We start from the raw sequence: 22,863 nt of genomic DNA, 5'->3' as shown, positions 1-22,863 counted from the left end.
GGCGAGCACCTAGGAACGATGAAGCTGATCGGCTGTTCGCCACCCGCTGTCCACTGAGCATACATGGAAAGTCGTAAAATTGTAACAGTTTTGTTTTTTGGATAAACAATCTAATTCGTTCGGTAACGTCTTGATCAGTCAGTCAGTTTGTTCAGTAACACCCAGAGACAGCGAAACTGTAAGTGTTTTAAAGAAATAATAAAACACTTTAAACGCAAAAATATTGGCAGACTATTGCAATATTTTTTAAAACTTTTTAATTCATGAGTGATTCTGAAAAAGTGTTTCTATTGCTTGCTTAGAACGAAACGCACCGTGTTCTGTCTTAGTTTTTTTCACTTTAGCGTTCAATACTCTTTCTTTCTGCTTCCAAATTAGTTGAAATGCTCACCCTCCTTGCCAAATTCTTTTTTTCTTGTGCTATAGACAATTTCTGTTCACCTTCACTACTTAACAACTACAAGCCTATTCAGTCTTCTTTCTAAACAATATATTCTTGAAATGAAATACACGACCAAAATATAGTTACTTACACAGAACTGTTTCCTTTTAAATTGTTGTTGATCATCCAAGCTATCAAAATTTAACACGTTACTAGAAAATATCGTAATAAATTAGACTGTCAAGTTTCTGAATAGCTTTCATAACAGCGCCGAAGCCAATACTCGGCGTCTGGTCTGCCGCGGTATATCATTCCATACACTGCTAGTTCGCGGGTAACATGTCGATGAGTAATATTCGTGTTCTCTAGCATGTGCTTACACATAAAAATATCTCCGATGACCAAGGAAGGAGAACTATACATCTACAGAGTAAGCTGTGTGATATTTATGCGTTACATCTGTATGATATCTGATAGAACATTCGAAGAAAGTAGTAGACAACATGTATGAGCGATTACCGCAATGTACTGTGGAATACTGAAGACAGATTCAATTCTGTATCGGAGCGGAAATGAGGTCGCGTTATTATTATATTTCTGTCCGTTATTAGTCCATTTTTTAACTATAATATTAGTCCACTATTCCTGTATTTATCTTTTTGTGCGTGTCTTTTTTCCGTCAGCATTGTGTATGTCTTCTTATATTTTCGTTAGGAAATTCGTTGCTTATCACTTTACTTCTTTATGGGTCACGCTTCGGATCGTCATATGAAATCCCTATCTCTTGCAGGTCTTTCAACTTTTCTGAACCATGTTGCATTGTTTTTACTAAAGAAGTAAAGATAATTGATAATTCTGTTGGACATACGTAATGGAACTCTATGCTGGTGACTAAAGAATTCCCTTTTCTCCTTGCTGCGTCCGAAATTTCTTCACGTTTGAATGTATCTCCCGGTTGTCTCTTCGTCTGTACTCTCCCTTGTCTTTAACTAGATCCGAGATCTAGCTGTTCTGCTAGACTTATCTTCATCATAACGAGTGCTTGTATCGCTGAAATAGTTACTAAAATAGGTGCTCTCTTATAATATTCTGGTTTCAGTACTGTGCCGATTTTTTGATCAGCAAATTACATGAGTTTTCTACACCGTCGCACTGAATTTTTCTTGGCCTCCACTCAAAAATTATTTCACTCCTTCTGTTGACTTATTTAAGACGAGAAAAATACGCAGACCAGCGCAAACCAGAACATTTTTTCGAGGGTGGGGTACGGGGGCAAAACGATAAGATAATTTTAGCTAGTCTGACTTTTTATATTATAATAAAAACATATACTCGATTAAACCTTTTAATAGATGAGACACGAGGACAAGAATTGATTTGCTGTTTTCATTCGCCTTAAATGATCCACAAACGTGTTAAAAGCTCAAATTTCTGCAAAACTACTATATAAATACTTATTTAATTTACAGCAGTGTTACTGAAATATCAGTCTCACATAATTCGCAGTAGAAAAGCAAAGCGAAAATTCAAACAAACTGATAGAAGGTTACAAAGTAAAGTCCTCTAGGGATTGCTGAAAATGTCAGTTACAACGTCGGGGTTCCTATTAGTATGTCTGTTAACTCTCTCTTTTCTTTCATTGTCGAGCGCAAGTACTTTTTCAGTCGACGCAGGCAGCTAAAACTTTGCTCTCAGCTGCAGGCTGATACAGGAAGAACTTTGAAACACTGTTCGCATGTTTGGAAAGAATATCTCCGACACTTCCCTGATGTTTCGACTGCGTCCTTAGATTTGTCACTCTAGTCAACATTTTCCCATTTCTTCTTCCATCTCTCGAATTCATTTTCTAGAACGCTTTCTGAACTTGGCAGGTCACTACTAAAGGCCCGAATAGCGGATTGAAGATCTGGAAAGTTGACTTTAATAATGCATTTCGGGACAAGGAAGACACTCGTTCTGATGTCCAATGTGTACATACATACAGCATACATACATTAGTCCTTGTTCCATAGATCATGAATACGACATTTCGTAATGATGTGGAACGTGTCACTTTAACGTAAGTTTTCTTTACACAAATTAATTAATTAATTAATTTTTTACAATTACTACTTCATAACTAATAATTCATCTATCGAGTAGAAGAAGTTGTCATTCAGAAATTCTTTTTAATTTGCTTTCAAATGTTAGTTGGCTATATGTCAGACATTTAATACTATTTGGCAAATGACCGAAGATTTTTGTGGCATCATAATTCACCCCTTTCTGTGCCAAAATGAGATTTAACCCAGAATAGTGAGGATCATCATTTCTTCTAATGTTGTAGCTATGAACTTCGCTGTTATTTTTGAATTGGGATGGATTATTATTAATGACAAATTTCATAACAGAATATACGTGTGTTGCGAAGGTACTGTGAATATCCCGAGTTCCTTAAATAAATGTCTGCAAGGTGATCTTGGGTGGGCTCCAGCTATTGTTGTGATTACACGCTTCTCTTCAATGAATACTTTCTCTCTATTTCAATGTAAGGCATGTAAAGACGAATGCAGAAATATTCCTGAGGTTCTCATGGTCTAGTTGTCTCCCACACAGATGAGACAATCGGATGCCGACGTCAAGGTCTTCATAGAGGCTGTAGAAATAGCTGGTGGAATTCACCAATAGCATTTTGCTTTCTCCCAGTCAGTATAGTGAAGACATTTTCAAATACACGGAATTTCTTACGCAAATACAGATTTAGTAATGTTACTAAACCGTTCACCATCTACTCTTCTTTACAATAGTTTAAGCTTCGTATAGTTTCTCGAATCTTTTTATGCTGTTTTTCATCAACTTCTTTACATCTATAACTCTTTTCAGTTGGCTTTCATTCATAATCAAGAATGAACAATATTGAGTAAGAATTTTGGTACTAGTAAATTTCCGTTGGCGTAGTATAAGCCCAAACACGGGGGAGGAGGGCAGGGGAGGGAGGAGGTGTGAGGAAGGGGATGGACTCCCTAGTCCTCCTCCCCCCTGCTTGCAGACCCGAAGATACGTCTTACGAATTGGTTAAGAATTCAACAATCAGTGGAATGTTGCTGCCTCTAAGAGTTACGTCATACACGGTTTTCCAACACATCAACTAATACACGTTGTACTTGATACCAGGAATAATGTTTCTTCCTTTCTCAGATCCACTGAATAAATGTTAGGGAGCATTGAAGTGCACTAGAATCTGATTACCTGAATATCCAGCCAGTACTGCATTAATTTTGACCATTTTCACAATAAAGTGAGGTGTGCTGCGAAACCACAAATCTTTCATAATTACATAATACTTGCTTCCTTACGCACAAATTTTATCCATGCATCATATAACAGAAACATGTACTTTTACGACATAAATTCACCATTATGTGCTCATAACCTCATTGGCAAAAACTTTAGAGACCGAAGTCGCAATTCTTGCCATATAGCATAATAAACCACGCTCTGAACAACGTGTTTTGGAGAGATCATTAGTGCAGTGTATCGCTGAAACTAGATACTTTCGTAATACACGCTTATAAACACGAGAAACATCAACTACGGCTTGTTAGTTTCTAAGGCAGTGGTCCCTTATGGCGCTAATCGGTGGTGAGAGAAGGAAAGTGGCATCACAAAGTTAAAGCGTTATTAACTATTGTGGCATGGTGTTACTCCTTTCATCTCGTATGTTCGTAAAACTGGTCCGGTAATACCAGTAACTGATGGCAGAGTGTACAGTAGTACATAAAATAGATTCTAACCTAACCTCTTCTATCGCGTCAAAACCTGACGAATGAGATCGGACACATTGTGACCAAGCTGTCGGCCGATGGTATCGCGTGATCTCTGGCGACGGCATCTGACGACCGTTGTCGCAGCCGCTCTGATCGCATCGTTATCTGAGAGCATAGCCGACATCACAGACAGAATTTCCGCGAAGCTTGCCACAAGCACATTTGCGCTGAACAGGAAATATTGACTGCCGGTACTCACCTTCAATCACTATGAAGCTGCTCAACTTCTTGCAGTTCTCCACCGTCTTCAGAGTGACAATCAGCCCAATCACTTTCGCTGTCACTATCCACGCCACCTAAACCTATTATTATTTAATTTATATTTAATTTATTTCACAGTCGAAAGAGATTTCTTGCTGTATCTATTCTCGCTCATTTTAACGTGTTCGCACAATGGGTACCGATCTTCTTTAGTCATCGAATTAAATTTTACTTACACAAATGTTTCACAGATGTTACGTTGCAGAGAACGTTCCTAAAAGCTACCCAACCTTTCACAAGAGACCAATATTCTCTACTGGATTTAATTCCTGGTGGTAAGGAGGAAGGCGCAAAGCAGGTGACTTAAAGTCTGTAAAATCTTCTCAATGAAATACTCGACGGTCCTTGGCTTGGCTATTCTAACAGGCTCACGTAGAATAGGTTTCAGCGCGTCATCCAAGAATGAGATAGATTCCTCTATTAGCCACTTTCTGTCATCGCATTTAGTAGGATTACACGTTGGAGCTTTATTTATTTTAACATTTTAACATTGGAACATTGTCGAGAATTATACAGAGTTAAGTTTTAAATGGGAAACATCTTTTCTGTCAATCGCTTTTCATAATTTTGATGGTTCATGTGGTTGCAGTAATCTCTCGTTGCTTGACTTGGCTTCCACATGACAAGCACGTTAGGAATAAAACCATTTTCACTGTTATTATATTATTAGGCATTGTTCCTTTGACACTGGTTTAGGGAGACCGTGAATTATATCATTGTTCGATGATATTCCACCTGCTTGTGATAATAAAATCAAACTTTCATCAACGAAAACAGTGCCCTACTCTCCTCCCGATTTTTTAAAATTGCTTTCAACATGCAGGTTTTTCTCGGGTGTCCCTTCTCTCTAGCAATATGAGCCTGCTTGTTTTTTTTATGCAAACCTAATATCTTTGAAAACCGCCATACACTAGCGCTGCTACCTTTAAAATTCGTTCCACTGTAGCACTCGTTTTTCGATCAGATAAAAGTCGTAAGCAATTATCCTAACAAAGGCCTCATCAAAGCTATCAATGTCTATAATTGTTAGGCCTTTACCTTTTTTATCAGGAGTTACAAATTTCCTTGCTCCGCCATATTCCGATAGCTTGCCTTCCCTTTTAATTTTCTTGGTATTACTACGTGAAACGCCTATGGCTACTCGTGCTCTCAGTTTAACTCGCTGCACCACAATGTTTCTTCGCCTCATTAAAACACTACCTGCAATCTCCCAAGACTGGCTTTTCAGTTTTCTCCCTTCCAGTTTTGAAGTATCAATAGACGCCGTAATTTCAGTCTGAAATGACAGCATACTAGTAATACAAACAACGGACATACGTAGCAAACTCAAGGCAGCGAAATGTATTACAGCGCTGAACAGTACCGGTCGGCCCATGCGAAATAGAGATGGGCAAAACTGTTCTTTTCAGAGGTTGGATCACAACTTGTCACTCACTGGAACGAACCAGTTCTTTTCCATGAATCACTGGTCACCATTCACTCACAAAAATAAGGAAAAGGAAGGTACAGTTCCCTTTTAATTCAGGTCACTAAACCTGTATCTTTATCTGATTTGGTCCAATTTTGAAAGAACATATGAAGAGGAACAATAATTTTGTGTCATGTCCCTAGTAATTTTCGAGATACAAAAGTTTTAAATTTCGTCTTCTGCAAAATTTATAAATATTACAACAAAATCCTGAATAGTTTTTATACAGTGGAAAAATTTTAAGAATGAAGACTGATTCTTGTTCTATTTTGATATTTTTATTGGAAAAAGCACAATATAAGATTTGTAACAACTGTAGCTGATGTGTATCTGCTGTCATCGTTTAAAGTCTGTATTACCACATACACTCCTGGAAATTGAAATAAGAACACCGTGAATTCATTGTCCCAGGAAGGGGAAACTTTATTGACACATTCCTGGGGTCACATACATCACATGATCACACTGACAGAACCACAGGCACATAGACACAGGCAACAGAGCATGCACAATGTCGGCACTAGTACAGTGTATATCCACCTTTCGCAGCAATGCAGGCTGCTATTCTCCCATGGAGACGATCGTAGAGATGCTGCATGTAGTCCTGTGGAACGGCTTGCCATGCCATTTCCACCTGGCGCCTCAGTTGGACCAGCATTCGTGCTGGACGTGCAGACCGCGTGAGACGACGCTTCATCCAGTCCCAAACATGCTCAATGGGGGACAGACCCGGAGATCTTGCTGGCCAGGGTAGTTGACTTACACCTTCTAGAGCACGTTGGGTGGCACGGGATACATGCGGACGTGCGTTGTCCTGTTGGAACAGCAAGTTCCCTTGCCGGTCTAGGAATGGTAGAACAATGGGTTCGATGACGGTTTGGATGTACCGTGCACTATTCACTGTCCACTCGACGATCACCAGAGGTGTACGGCCAGTGTAGGAGATCGCTCCCCACACCATGATGCCGGGTGTTGGCCCTGTGTGCCTCGGTCGTATGCAGTCCTGATTGTGGCGCTCACCTGCACGGCGCCAAACACGCATACGACCATCATTCTCACCAAGGCACAAGCGACTCTCATCGCTGAAGACGACACGTCTCCATTCGTCCCTCCATTGACGGCTTTCGCGACACCACTGGAGGCGGGCTGCACGATGTTGGGGCGTGAGCGGAAGACGGCCTAACGGTGTGCGGGACCGTAGCCCAGCTTCATGGAGACGGTTGCGAATGGTCCTCGCCGATACCCCAGGACCAACAGTGTCCCTAATTTGCTGGGAAGTGGCGGTGCGGTCCCCTACGGCACTGCGTACGATCCTACGGTCTTGGCGTGCATCCGTGCGTCGCTGCGGTCCGGTCCCAGGTCGACGGGCACGTGCACCTTCCGCCGACCACTGGCGACAACATCGATGTACTGTGGAGACCTCACGCCCCACGTGTTGAGCAATTCGGCGGTACGTCCACCCGGCCTCCCGCATGCCCACTATACGCCCTCGCTCAAAGTCCGTCAACTGCACATACGGTTCACGTCCACGCTGTCGCGGCATGCTACCAGTGTTAAAGACTGCGATGGAGCTCCGTATGGCACGGCAAACTGGCTGACACTGACGGCGGCGGTGCACAAATGCTGCGCAGCTAGCGCCATTCGACGGCCAACACCGCGGTTCCTGGTGTGCCCGCTGTGCCGTGCGTGTGATCATTGCTTGTACAGCCCTCTGGCAGTGTCCGGAGCAAGTATGGTGGGTCTGACACACCGGTGTCAATGTGTTCTTTTTTCCATTTCCAGGAGTGTATGTCCCCATAAAAGAAAAATTAATCAGTATTGTTATTTATGAATAACATATGACCCCTTTTAATCGATGTGAGTCTCTTTCTTTTTTCACTGAATTTTTGTCCTACTTTTGAAAATATTCGTTCACAGGCCACTGATGTTGCTGTGATACATAACAACCCGTTGACACAGCGCTGGCCACAGCAACTTTTTTTTGTCTCTCGCCGGTTTAAGGGATCGCTGTTTCTAGGCAAATATCCCTCCACTACATATTTGTCCAATTCGACAACTGCTGCATTTTCCAGGTTGTAACTTGCTAGAAGCTGACTGATAGTTTCATTCAACTCCTACCAGATTGAAGAAGTCTCATGTGTGAAGGTGGTAGCTGGCTGAGACATGAGCTCTAATTTTTTTTTATTGAACGTCCGACGCTTTTATTTCTGCAACAGCTTTCATGTAGCAGTCCTTAAATGTTTCGTCATCTGATAATCCTTGCCTGAGAATTAAAGCTTTCGAAATGTGGTGCTACAGAAGAATGCTGAAGATTAGATGGGTAGACCACATAACTAATGAGGAGGTATTAAACAGAACTGGGGAGAAGAGAAATTTGTGCCACAACTTGACTAGAAGAAGGGATCGGTTGGGAGGACATATTCTGAGGCATCAAGGGATCACCAATTTAGAACTGGAGGGCAGCGTGGAGGGTAAAAATCGTAGACGGAGACCAAGAGATGAATACACTAAACAAATTCAGAAGGATGTAGGTTGCAGTAGATATTGGGAGATGAAGAAGCTTGCACAGGATAGAGTGGCATGGAGAGCTGCATCAAACCAGTCTCTGGTCTGAAGCCCACAACAACAACAATCCTTGCCTTTGAATCGGGGGTCCAATAATGTTGTATGGCTAACCATTTCGTTGTTCGAGATAACAACAAACCACTCTGATAACCCTTTAAGCAAATTATCAACCATTGACTTTGTTTCTTGAGGATATTCTTTATTTTTGTCTTTAAAGGATTTTAGTTGCCATTCCATTAATCTTGGCAAGATTTTCATTATTGAATCTGAGACTGTTTTCTGTGAGGGCACCTCTTCGGATACCTCATCAAAAGCTTTCAAAGTCTGTAAAGCCTGTTGCATCATCTCCCAGTCCGTATCTTTAAAGTTTAAGATGAACGATTTTCTACCTAAAATATGCACTGAAATTAAATTATGGGAGCTTTATTTAAAGTAAATCGTTTCAACATTTCGTGAGCAGTTCCATCTGCCAGGAACATCTTATTTCAGTTTCAGACAGTCTTAAATTTTTTGCATTTCAACATGCTTGCTTAAAACAAAGGGCTTCTACTTAAGAAACACAACTCATTTGAACTCATCAACGGTTTTCTATATCTTCTTCTGAACTGGCTGTTGCGGTGTGTGGTTTAAAGAATGTGCAAAGCATGGGATATGTGGAAGTTCTAAAACCATGGCAGTAAATTTCGTATTTGACGCATTTTCTGTTATTACGGAAGTGATTTTAAAACTGTTATTGTGTTTGGGATAACAGACTTTACCCAGTTTGAGATGTTTTCTGCAATCTGTCTGTCTTCGAATTGTGAGCACTCTAAAAGGTATGACTTTAGTTCACTCTTCTCAGACTAATGTTACTTACACTCATCCACGCATCAGACGTATGACAGACTGCCTCTGGTGGCCGAATTTTTTTTATTTTTTACTGCAAATCATTTTTAAAAGCTGTACATCTAATGGGATACATTTACTTAATGTGAAGGGCTTTATAATATTAAAAAATTACTTAGTGGTTGCTGTAAATGAAAAGCAGCTGAGGGCGAGAGCATCACAAAAAAGATAAATCAGGCCTTGGTCCAGAACCTACCGACACTGCTGGGCTGGACAGTGCCGTTTTGTGAGGATACCTTCACCCGAGGCGGAAGCAGACGTCTGTGAGGACAGTTTACGAGAAACGATTTTTCCAATTTCTGCATCGATTGATGGCTATCTTGATCGTCTTCCTGACCCACATTGTTCCCGAGGTACTAAAGGAGGCTTCAAGTTTAGATGTCTCCAGGTGTGATGATGAGCCAGAAGCCATGACAGGCATCTGCTGACAGTAGCGGCATTTTTATTTATCTTTCATTTTGATAAAATGGTACCGAACGTCGCTCGTAATTCCTCTAGACGAAGGCAGTGTGGATAACATACTGTTGTCCAGTACTGAAAGTACACTGGTAAATTTACAATATTTGCTATTAACACAGCCATTTTACATTGTAAAAGCTTAGAGTGAGAACAAATATACATACAGTACAGTCTATAATCAAAATTTATAGAGCAGGATGTATGAAGTTGTGATCTGTGGAACCTAGAGCCACAATCGTGAAGCTTGTATCATATGCGAAAAGGTCTGAAACAGTCATTGTGATTAAGGAACTCGCGAAGAAAAGCCTGACAATATGCGAGTATTTCACTGCTGAAAGATAGAAATTGTCAGTAATGTGATATTCGAATTTGAGCTACGTAGAGTGGGAAAAAGAGTAGACACGATAATGGTGCGGATAAAGGCTTGAAAAAACAGTGCAAATGAACTCTAAAGTCTGTGCTTTAGGAGCTACACACGTGTCTATTCATGCAGCCACTATTTCTACCAGCGTGGTTGTATTGTTCAAAAATTGTTCAAATGGCTCTGAGCACTATGGGACTCAACATCTGAGGTCATCAGTCCCCTAGAACTTAGAACTACTTAAACCGAACTAACCTAAGGACATCACACATACCCAAGCGCGAGGCAGGATTCGAACCAGCGACCGTAGGGATCGCGCATTTCCAGACTGTAGCGCGTAGAACCGCTCGGCCACCCCGGCCTGCCAACCAAGGAACTAAACCAGTACTTGACTTTAGCGATAACCTTCATTTAACCATAAACAAAACATATACTTACTGATTATTTTGCAGAGGTAAATGATGGCAGTTGCAAAAAAGTCTTTCAGTGTAAATCCTATGATACTACAAAGACCAAAGAAAAATCCCGCTGAAGCTACAAGTCCTATGTCAATAAGTGCGTATTGGTAGAGAAAAAGAAACACCGGATTTTAAGGTATGACAACCAGCGTTCTTGGCATTGCATAGCATCACCAACAGACATCTTATTACTCTTGAAAAGGCATTGGCTACTACAGGAAAAACACATGTGGTGGCTAGAGGAAAATATATCACTAGACCAAACACACGTAAAGGAGAAACCCTATCTAAAATTCATCAATATATACAGTTAGCAAGAGGCAGCAAATCACATTATACCATTAACGAAAACAAACTGTTACATTTACCAGAAGAACTTAGTATTCGAAAGCTACATCTACTATAGTCAAAGAAAAGTCCTCCAAACCCTGTGTCATACAAATAAACTCAACAGTTTTTTGTGGCTAACTACAACATTTTTCGTATATCTCAGAATTGAAACATGTTCAGAGTGTGACAAATTTCGACCCGACTGTTTTAAACTTGATTTAAGGATAAACAACGAAAAAGGTGAAACTCAGATACAAACTTTGAATGAGCAAAAATATCTAACTACTTAAAATGAACTACAGCACATAAGATGAAACCAGACAAGTTTTACGAGATTAAACGTTCCGAAAATTTGAAGTCCAGAAAATTTTGTGAGTAAGAAAGAAATCTGTATGGATTACCAGAAGAATCTTCCACTTTCTAATATTTGAACCAATGAAGCATATCACCGCAGGCAGCTAACATTTTATTCATTCATTTGCTTGTTTCTGCGAAATCTGTGTTTTATATGTGTAACGAAGCACAAACAGAGGATCTGATGAAGTATGTTCAGTGATCTGTCATTTCTGTGCGGAAATGTTGGCTGACTCTATGTGAACTCAGACTATTAAATCTCCATTTGGAACGGCACCAGGGAGTTGTATTATGTGTATACAGATTTAAGCTCCTGAAGTACGTTCGTTGTAAACCTTTAGGTAATATGTGTAAAATTTTCATTGCTAATTCTATCGTTCTGCGTTGTGGTTATTGTTATTGAAGGAGAAATGTCTTGACTGATCGATGACGTCATCTGTGACACACAGAGTGCTTCAACTCCCCGTTCTTTACCGTTGATATAATAAAGAACATCGAAGAAAGTTTTGGTCAACTTAATGCAGCTACAATTGCTGGTGATCTGGAATTAAACTGAAGGTGAAGTTCAGATCAGGTTAAACGCGTGGAAATCCGAGTTGCAACAAAACAATCTCTGCATCAGTTGGCAGTCACAGAGATGGGTATCTCGCAAATGAGGAACTAGGGGAGCACCAGGCAGAGCGTGTGGACACTCTTTCATGACACGGAAGTACAATGTGCAGGTATAACTTGACTACACAGGAAATAACTAACAAAGTGAAAATGGTGCTGAATTCTATCGACAAGGGAGAACCGTTTCATGGGACGACAAGATTCCAGAAAAAGCAAAATTAGTGATGTTCAATAGCTATTTCGTATCAATATTCACGTACTGTATCGAAAAATGCACCCCCAAAAAGACAGAGCCATCGAGGCTCCAGGCATCCGAAATGAAATTCCTTAGATCCACCAGACTAATATGGACAAGTTAAGGAACTGTGGATGTGAGGAAGAGAGCCGCAATCGGGATATCCCTTTTAGACACAATCAGCACGTCCAGACTAAAGTGATACGAGATTGTAACGAGGTTGGAGATTACAAGCAAAGCCCAAATAAATTCGAAAAGACAGTCGGAAGGCCCAGAACCCGTTGACTGAAACTTATCAAGGAAAACCTCACTGCCAGATGTAGGACAATTAATGATGTTCTCCGTGACACATTATACGTGGACTGAAGAAAGTGGAAACTGGAACTGAACATTGGTGATGATGACGATGTCCTGAAATATTTGAAAATTCCAAATTGCATATTTTACCAATAAAAGGATAGGAACAGTTTATAGATTTAATGAAATCGTAAAATAATAGCGTTCAAACGTTGAACCACAAGGAACTGTAGAGGGCGTCAACGTAGTTTGTGTGCATCGTAGACTGCTTACAAAAACATGTTTACAAGCATCTTGATACAGTTACCAGCTTGCAAATTTAAAGTAATTTTCGATAGCGCACGGGCAGATTTCCAAGAAACTGGTGTTTCTAAGTGTGCATTACTCGTTGAGCGACTTTTCTAAAGATTTCTTCAGGTGACCTTAGATTTCTAATTGTTCCTATATTTCATAAAGTATGCCGTCTTTATTGTGCGGAAGATCACGAGGTTCTTTCCGGTACTGTGCACAGTGTGACTCTATTGCACGAAATGGACTGTGGAGCTGGATTTACATCTGATGTTGTTTTTTTTCCTTTATTCTTTTTTTTTAATTCTACGTGTATCTAGTATCTCGTTCTACAGTTCCTTCCACTTTGTTATATGTGTAATCAGAGCAGCCAATTTTGTATATGCACTATTTTGATATAATTCTTGCGCTACATTAATTTTGTGTATTAAAGGCTGTAAAAATGAGGATGAGATTTATATGTCATGTATAAATTATATTTTTTGGAAAGATTGCTGAATTGATAAGATACCTGACCGTAAAAAGTAAACGATACAAATTGTTTTTTATGTAACATTTCTATTTACTTTTAGCAAACACGAATAAATTTCAATAGTTTATCGACCGTTTTCTTCATTCCTGACGTTTCTTCTTCATGGTACCTGTGAAATACGGTAAATGAATGAGTACATAAATAAATTAATACACTTTATTTGAGTTTGCTGTTGGAAATGGACAAAAATTACGAACGATTTCAGTTTTACTATTTGCGAGATTATAATGAATCATCTACGTCAAATCGACAAATTCTACAAAGAACTTTTCATTTACTTAACAGCTACTGTTGTAAATTGAAGGACACCGAAGCATAATTACATATAAAAAGTGTTTTTTTCCTTGCAAACGTCATCGAGGGGAAAAAGGAGACTTACAGAATTTTGTGTGTGTAACGAATGACTTTCTTATCGTAAGAAAAAATAAAGAATAAGATTCCTTAAAGTAGGAATGCTTTTGAACTGATTAGCTCTAGTAAACTACCAGAATTCCTTTTCCTTAAAACATCACCATCGCTTACCATTTAGAAAAAGATGACTCAAACAAAGAACGTCACATAGTTATATCTAAAATCTGAACAAAATGCTGTCACTAACAGCTGCAATTGGGGGATGTTAACTAGAAAAATTATAGAAAAAATTGTTATGTACTTATAACTTTTTTAACTGCACCAATTATTTGTGTTGTCGCCGTGCGTCAGAACACCTGGCCACGTAGGAGTGTAGGGAAACTGACACTCCATTGCGTCAGAGTGTGTGTTGAAATCGTCACTCGAGGAACTACGCCGTGCAACAGCTTCAATGACGAACGTTGCCGCTTTTCGGGCGTAGCTATTATCACTACTGACAAGATAATTTAAAGCTTCGTTGCTCCAACAGCTGCTGCGTACTGCGTGAGTACATTTTTCAGCAGACGAATACCTCTGTAACTGGACAGTCGGAAAATACGCATGACATAGAGTATCGATCTTAGTTTCACATTCCTTCGGAACACGTTTCTCAGTTGTCGACGGCCGGTGGCGGTGCGTAGCTGCGCTTGTGAGTGTCTGGGACTTCACTGCGCGAGTCTGCCTGCGCATTATTTGCAGTACGACGCTAAGTCAGGCAGCAGGAACAGGAACAACAGGGAAATGAGCCAGGAGATGGCCATACGCAAACGTCACAGGCTCTTTCATTCCCTTTGGCAGGCATTCGGCATCCTACCTCTTCGCCACAGACGCCATATCTCGAGGAATACTGTGCCCCCAATACCCTTAGTGTGGCTGGCAGTATTCCTGATCATGGATCTTTCATCTTCGTACCAGATGACTATATGTTCACCAAAACTCACTGTTCAAACTCTAGTCCTCTTTGAATTTCACAATTTCTTGTCGCATTTGGGACCCTTAACACTACTGTCAAAATGCGTCCGCACTAGGTATCGTTATTTAGATGATGTACACGTCTGTCTGTTGCAGATCACGGGGAGGACTCGACGCGAATCTAAGAACTGCTGTCCAAGATGGCACCTCACAGTCTGTTTCTTGCTTGCTTTAGATACATTGCTTTTTTACTCGAATATTTCGTTAGCCTCGCAGGAAGGGCAGTTAGCGTGTAGAGGAATGGGAATAGCCGTGCGCCTGCTGCTCAACTTGTCCACCATATTGGTACTGTCCCAGTTCGTGTGCTTGGTGGAGGACATCGAACTGGCCTTCCGGGCGATGATGAAGCGTCTGGCGGGATATGTTGCAGAGCCACTCGATCCTGCGTTGCCGGTCCCCAGCAGAGGTACGGCGGAGAGGTTAGCAGTACGCAAGTGTACATGAGCTATTGTTGTGTCTACATTTAATATCTTCATTGTATCTGTTGTAATGGACAACCATCAGCGATTACTCAGAGCACGGAAAATAGTGCTTCCCTCCAAATGTTGGTCTATAGAAGCATATCGTCTGAAACTACCCCGCAGATTATAACTGAGTGCCACACTCGAACTCGGGACCTTCGCCTTTCGCGAGCAAGAGCTCTACCGACTGAGCTACCCAAGCACGACTCATGCCCTGTCCTCACAGCTTTTTTCGGAGTATCTCGTCCCCTACCTTCCAAATTTCACAGAAGTTCTCCTGCGAAACTTGCAGGAAAAGATACTGCGGAGACGTAACTTAGGCAAAGGTATCGAGTTCGAATCTCAGCCCGGCACACAGTTTCAATCTGCCGAGAAGTTTCATATCAGCGCACACTAAGCTGCAGAGTGAAAATTTCATTCCAGTTTATCATCTCTGTGGTACATGACTTAATGATGAAACTTCCTGGCCTAATGATTCCATAATACGATGCTGTTATCTTTACATCCTGATGTCACCATCTGCAACATTAGGTTTACAAAAGGCGCCAGTTTTTTTTTTTTTTTTTTTTTTGTCAGAAGGGGAAATAGTAAATTCTGAGGGCGAACCCCGATCCAACAACCTGCGAAGTGGAGTTAATTCTCTGAACCGGTTGAAAGCACATCTATCGAGTATATGTAATTTTAGGTTGTATTTATGTCGAAACATTGCTCGCCCTTATTCACGCAAAAACGCCATTTTTCGTGCAATACTTTGTTAACTGGGAACGTTCACTTTCAATTGCTATATCACAATTTCCATTTGGATTCAGGTCCACACAGCGTCATCAGATGCACAAGGTAGGGAATGTGGATGGACATTTCAGCATAGCAGCACTGCGCTGTTCATTGTTAACGAACGGTGCCATAGGGGCTATGGAGCAAAGCCACATTACTTGATGCTTATTTTCATGGAAGCGTCCTGGTAGAACCATATCTCGGACGGAGGACGCTGTCAACACGGAGTTCATTAAGATCGGCAGCCTCTGTGGGACGAACTCGTAGTCAAACAACACCTATCTAGTCGCAAAGAAACCACAACACCAAGTTTCTCGTGGTTATCTCTATGTAACTGTACCAAGACCAAAAGTTTTTGTTGTTATAGTGAAGATAAGAAAAGATGGAAGTCGACTTTCAACTGGCCGAACCAATGACGACTTTTTAAGAATGTAGAGAAACTTTCACGCAACGTCAACAACCGACGAAAAGGTCATTCCGGAGACCAATAAGGATTGCTCTGGAAAACCACGGTCATCCTCCAGCCCAATAGCGGTTTCGTGACCACACGCTAGCGGTCGGCTAATGTCATCGCGATAGTTCTCCGGGCCTCGCCCCCCATTTATCGCGTCACACGCCAACAGCAGATCTCATTGTAGCTCATGTGTTCCACGCGTGTAACATATCTCTCGAAGCTGCCGATGACGCGTAATTTTCCAGGTGAAGCATGTATGTGTTATCTGCAAGATGCCACTTCATTCATACTGATATCTGTTACATTTGTGATATTATCACACTATCAAAGAATCCTCGCTATATAATACTGCTGCCCCGATCACATCTATCACGTAACTAAATCGAAACTGTAGAACCAGTTTCAGTTAACCCCCTGCAGTGAGTAAAAGATATTATCACTTTTTTTCCTTTCCATTCTTCGCGAACGACACAACGATGGCAGACAATGAAACAGAAAAACCGTACTCAAATAATAATTCATTTTCTTATTAATTAAAAGTCAGTTTTGTTGTGACAGAAATATCCTGTTACTATCCACAGATAACTGTTTTTTATGATAAGAGTCTCGTGCAACCATGTATTTGTTATTACTATCGCTTTCGGTTACTCACCATCATCACAGTATAAAAGTTAATACATTATTTACGTGTCATATGTCATTTCTTATCTATATGACAATGTATTGTATTGTATTGTATGTTAACCGGGGACCTAGAAACGACAGAGAGGCTCCGTCCTCGCCGCAGCCGCAGTGGTCCACAACCCCACGACGACTACCGCAGTCCACTTCACACCTCCGCCGCCCCACACCGAACCCAGGATTATTGTGCGGTTAGGCCCCCAGTGGACCTCCCAAGGAACGTCTCACACCAGACGAGTGTAACCCCTATGTTTGCGTGGCAGAGTAATTATGGTGTACGCGTACGTGGAGAACTTGTTTGCGCAGCAATCGCCGACATATTGTAACTGAGGTGGAATAAGGGGAGCCAGCCCGCATTCGCCTAGGGTGATGAAAGACCTCCTAAAAACCGTCCACAAACTGGCCGGTTCATCGGACCTCGACACTAATCCGCCGAGCGGATTCGTGCCGGGGACCAGGCGCTCCTTCCGGCCCGGAAAGCCGTGCGTTAGACCGCACGGCCAATTCGGCGGGCTAGATGACAATGTTATTAATAGAGCTCCGATTTTATGTAATTGCAAATTCTGTTTATTTATGGATAGTTGTAAGAAAAACTAAAATGTCGCCAAATTGCACTGAAAGGCCCCTTAATTCAAAGTTTTAAATTGCATATGTTCACATATTTTGAGATATAGGGCCTAATACAAATTTCACACTATACATAATTTGACATATTTTAATATTATTGCGCAATTATTACGTAAAACCCATACTTTTACCTCACTTGGCAACAAAGGAAAAGAAAATTAAGTTTCATTGTTGGTCTCTCATAGTATAGTCGGTCCCGTTGCACTCAAAGCTAAAACTAAACAAGTTCAATGTGGACAACGCTTTCCTTTCTTGCTCTCAAACGATTGATAGTGTGCAACAGTCAATCGCATTTGACTTAAGCATGGTACCGGTTGCGTCTTGGTTGTCAGCAAAACTTGAAATGAATGTCTGTTGACAGAGCTTGAACCACTGATGATGCAAAAATCCCCTGCCTAACTTCTGATAAACGTATAGTATGTACGATGAAATCTGAAACTGAACAACATTTACGAAGCAATCTACATATTAGGAATAAACAACTGATTTCTTTAAAAGAAGAGGTTCTACTCACACAGTTGCAGGGACACCCTATATCATCTAATAATGAATTTTACAAAGAACTGTGTCTTGTATCAGTTGCAGGGGACATATGCTGGAATAAATATCAGAACCTTCTTACACAAATACTGCAACCGCAACATTCTCAACAAGTCCACTCTCAGGAAGAATTACCTCGATTCTTGCTATGTTGACAAACTAGAAAAAATCAAGAGCTGACATTGAAAATAGCCTCTATGGATTTCTGTGATGAGACGGCGGATGCTGTAGGCTGTTTCATCGCTAATCCATCTGTGGGCAACATTGAATTTATTGGCAATCTTTAGAGGCAACAAATAGTTCAGCAATTGCTAGATTCATTAACTATAGACTGAAGAAAAGAAGGGAGAGTGATTTTGATTTACATAGATACAGAGCTCCATAAATGTCAAAAGCTGAGAAATCTGTTAACGCATTTTACGCTAATTTAGTGCTTGTTATATGTACCTACATCTGATGTTTTGCAACGAGTGTCAGAAACAGTAAGACATTAACTACCAGAACTAAATATACTGTTATCAACAACGAAGAAGTTTGGGAAACATAAAATGGTGGGAAACATAAACTACAGCTATGATTTTCTACAGTAAGCACTTTGAAGCTCTGAAGTCGGTGATGGAGACCTTTCCTTCTGATACTGCAGTGTCTGTGAGTGAGACTTGTGAGAATTCAATAGTTCTAAAGTGCTCAGATCAGTTTCGTACGTTGCAAGTCACTTCTCGACAGTATCAAAGAACTGGAGACTTTAAGTATGCCTCTCCAAGAGGCTGTGGGAATAATGGAAGATGCATTTCTGAAGGTTAGTGTCGTACCAGAAGTGTTTGGTGTAGTTTCCAGTAAACTGCAGTCTATGCTGAGTAAGAAACATGTATACTCAGGTCTTATTATTTTGTCTAACTTATTTAATGCTGAAATTGTACAAACCCTGAAAATATTATTCCTAGCACAATCCGTCTGCATAAATATGCGCCATTGACTTCTTGCGAAAATGAGTGCTCTTTCTCTGTTTATAAAAACATGTTGTCAGTAGGCTGTTCGTGACAATAGAGCATATGGATAAGTATTTTATAATTAATTGTGCATTCCGTTCCAGTGTGACTAAAATAGTTGAACCGGAGACACTCGTACTTCAGTAATTTGTAACACAAGTGAGCTGATTAAAAATTAACATACGTATTTGACTATCGTGCCTCTGAACTTATATTTTATATCAAAAAAATTATTTTACATATAACTGCTTAATTATATGTTTCTTTACATATTTTACCAACCTGCGTTACACATTTATATACATATTTCTCAATTGGTTATGACATAAAATCCGGGCTCTCCTTATAATGTATACCCTTCACAATTGCTAATGATGATAAATGAATAATAAACGAATTCTTATTCTGCAATTTTGGTTATTATCACTTTTTTAGCTTAAATGCCTTTGTGACGTGAGACGTTTGCCCGCGTATGCCATCTTACCGAACTCTGAGCAGTACATCTATTTCACTGTTCATTGTTGCACTGTTTACAATCAGGGCTTTCCGACAGGAAACAATCGTGCAGCTATTCGTTACTGTGTGCTCATGTGATACACAGCCTTTGTACTACAGTCAGTTGCTTGTACTTGTGAGAAACCAGGCGTCGCTTACGGAGTTGCCCATGGTGGTCAGTGAGCGTGCTAACTTTGACCCCGAAAGGGAACGGGGTGCTAGCAGTTCATCATCACAACCAATGAAGAGAACTTCTGAGTGTATCGCTATGAATAAAAGTACACTGAAGCGAATTTTGAGGGAATATAGAAAACCTTCATGTCCTGTTTCGCCAGAAAAGAGTTTTGTCAGGGGACAGATGTGTAAATGGCTCTGAGCACCATGGGACTTAACATCTATGGTCATCAGTCCCCTAGAACTTAGAACTACTTAAACCTAACACCCAGCCATCACGAGGCAGAGAAAATCCCTGACCCCGCCGGGAATCGAACCCGGGAATCCGGGCGTGGGAAGCGAGAACGCTACCGCACGACCACGAGATGCGGGCACAGATGCGTACGTTCGACGAGTTTGCACGAAAATGCCCGTCTTCTGTGTGGAAAAGCAGTTTCTAAAAGTAGTAGCCATATTTCAAAAGTTGAAGACCAAAGGGGAAGAGTTTCCTGATATAAGTGAAACAGACCTTGGGGTGCTATTCGGAAACAGGATTTTAGACACATGAAGATTAATGAGATACCTATACTGATGGAATACAACGTAGCAGCAGGAAAAAGAGACGAGTTCTTGCAGGAAATAAGACACTTGCGAAATACTGTTATTACACTGACGATAGTTGGTGTGTTGCAAATCATTCCAGAAAGCTCGGATGTTAGGTGCAACAAATGTCTTAAGCATCAGGAAATGTATTGGACTATCACAGAAAATTCAAGTACCGTCTAGGTTTGGAAAAAGGATGAACACTTGTCACATTGAGAACGAAGGCGATTTCGCACAAATTGCTCGCTTGCATTTTACTGGGCAAAGAGAAGATGCAGACAGTCATTCTGAGATGAATGTCAGACGCTACGAAGAGTAGTTTAGGAGCTTTCTGGAAAAATTACCAAACCGATCAGCGACTGTTACAGACTAGGCTCCATCCCACACAGTTATAAACCGAATTATAGACTAAATACGAATCCATAGTTTCATCCCATAGACAAAATGAAGTTAATGTGATAGACGAAGGTGAAAGGGCATTTTAGAATTAAGTAGATCAATAACTGTTACATGTTAAGTAAAGTTACTAAACAGTGTATTGGTTGGTCCATTATCACCCATTGAATAAGACATTAAGCTATAAATTGCCACTGTTATACTGTAGGTGGCTGCAGGGTTCCTACATGTGAACTCTGTAGATCTAAACTCATGTTCTAGTAACTTTTTTTGGAGTACCCAGTCCTTTAAAATCTGAATTTTTATTTGTTTCCCAACTAAAATTTTTCCAAAATATTTTTGAGGTTCCGAACTTGCATCTGAATAACTACTGTGTTTTCTTTCAGGTATACGTGTTCCCCACGCTGAAATAATATACTTGCCAAAGGAGCTAGAAAGACACAGGGTTTTTAGGACGATCAGCACCGAGTACTTGGCTGTGCTGCGTGTTGTTCCAATGGTAGAAGCTCATTTCGGCATCGTCGTAGCCGTCGACGTAGCTAGTAACTTCTTAGCATTACTTTCCGGTGTCAACAACATACTCCAAGCATTCGTGGACTCGCTGAAACTGATGACTGTCGATGTACACTCGCTGATGCGTGGCTTTCTCACCACTGTCTACGGCGCCCTCCGGATTGTGATGGTGATCGAAGTGTGCCACTCTGTCAAATGTTGGGCCGATGACGTCCGCTGGATCCTTTCAGCCAAAGCGAAGCCCCTGCCGCCATTCGAGATCTCGGCTGCGGGTCTCTTCGCCGTGAACAGGAGGCTCCTCATTTCTGTCGTCGGTGTCGCCGTGACGTATGCTGTGACACTCTGGCAGTTTCACTTCAAATGAGCATTAAAAAATGTAAGTACAGAAAACAAGGAGAACATAAATACGCTTAATGTCCCGTAGCCACTGAGTCATCTGAAAAATAAGGAACGGGACCAGGGATACGATAGAATATCGAGTGGCGTATACATCACGAGATACTGCCACACTTGGTCACTTGATTTATTCGTCATGACGCCACGTGAGTTGAAGGACGCCATACTCAGTTTCGGGTGAAGAACAGGTCGGTCACTCATCAAGTATTTTGACCATTCATCTCAACCCGAACACCTCATTTGTGCTACTGATTTCCTGCTGGTGTCCCCGTTGTACTTGTCATTGGTAGCACGTCTCAGATGAGGATTTTAGTCGGGAGATGAGCAATAAAAGTAAGCCCCATGCCACACTGATCCCTTAAAGAAACGAACTCGCGTTTATAAAATAGCTATGTGAAGTTGTAAGCGAGAAAATATTAGAATTTTTTTGTGGAGCTCTCTAAGTGCTCTCATTCAAACATACAATGCCTCGAGACATATAAAAAGTTTCTAACACGTTTTTTTGGCGCTCATTTTCGCAAAAGCTTTGTATAAATTTCAGTATTTTTAAAGAAAAACAGCTTTTGTATGCTACACATTAATTTTTTTATTTAATTGTGTACTCACATGCGTTTTGTCTTAATTACATTTTCAGTAGGTGTCCTGAAATATTATACGATTTTTCATATGCATATATGAGTTATTATTTGCACAAATTGGTTATAGATCTTTACTAATAAAATGGGAAAGGAATGACAGATCAGCATCCAATTCATTACTTGTAAGAAAAACAGCTTTCTCTCAAGTGGCAAACTGGTTGAAAGCTTGCAGTTTTCCTTGTGGTCTCTGTTTTCGAAATATAGCACTGCAACAAAAATTTTTGTGTCTATAGTGTCATTCGCCCCTGTAACTGTTGTCAACTCTCTCAGCTTGCGCTTTCAGTGTTCTTCTTTGACTATATATGTGTTTATGTGAGTCTTGTGTGTGAGTCTGCGTGTGTGTATTCGTTCAATTTTTTTTATTTTATTACTTGTTTAATTTGGTTTGCTTTTATTATTATTATTTCATTTTCATTTATGTACTTAAGAGAGAAATGGGATTTGTACCATGAATTTAGGATTTCTGTCTGTTAAATGATCAGTCAATG

The sequence above is a fragment of the Schistocerca gregaria genome, chromosome 7, assembly GCF_023897955.1.
Source record: "Schistocerca gregaria isolate iqSchGreg1 chromosome 7, iqSchGreg1.2, whole genome shotgun sequence".
Classification (NCBI taxonomy): domain Eukaryota; kingdom Metazoa; phylum Arthropoda; class Insecta; order Orthoptera; family Acrididae; genus Schistocerca; species Schistocerca gregaria.
This window is presented reverse-complemented; position numbering follows the sequence as displayed.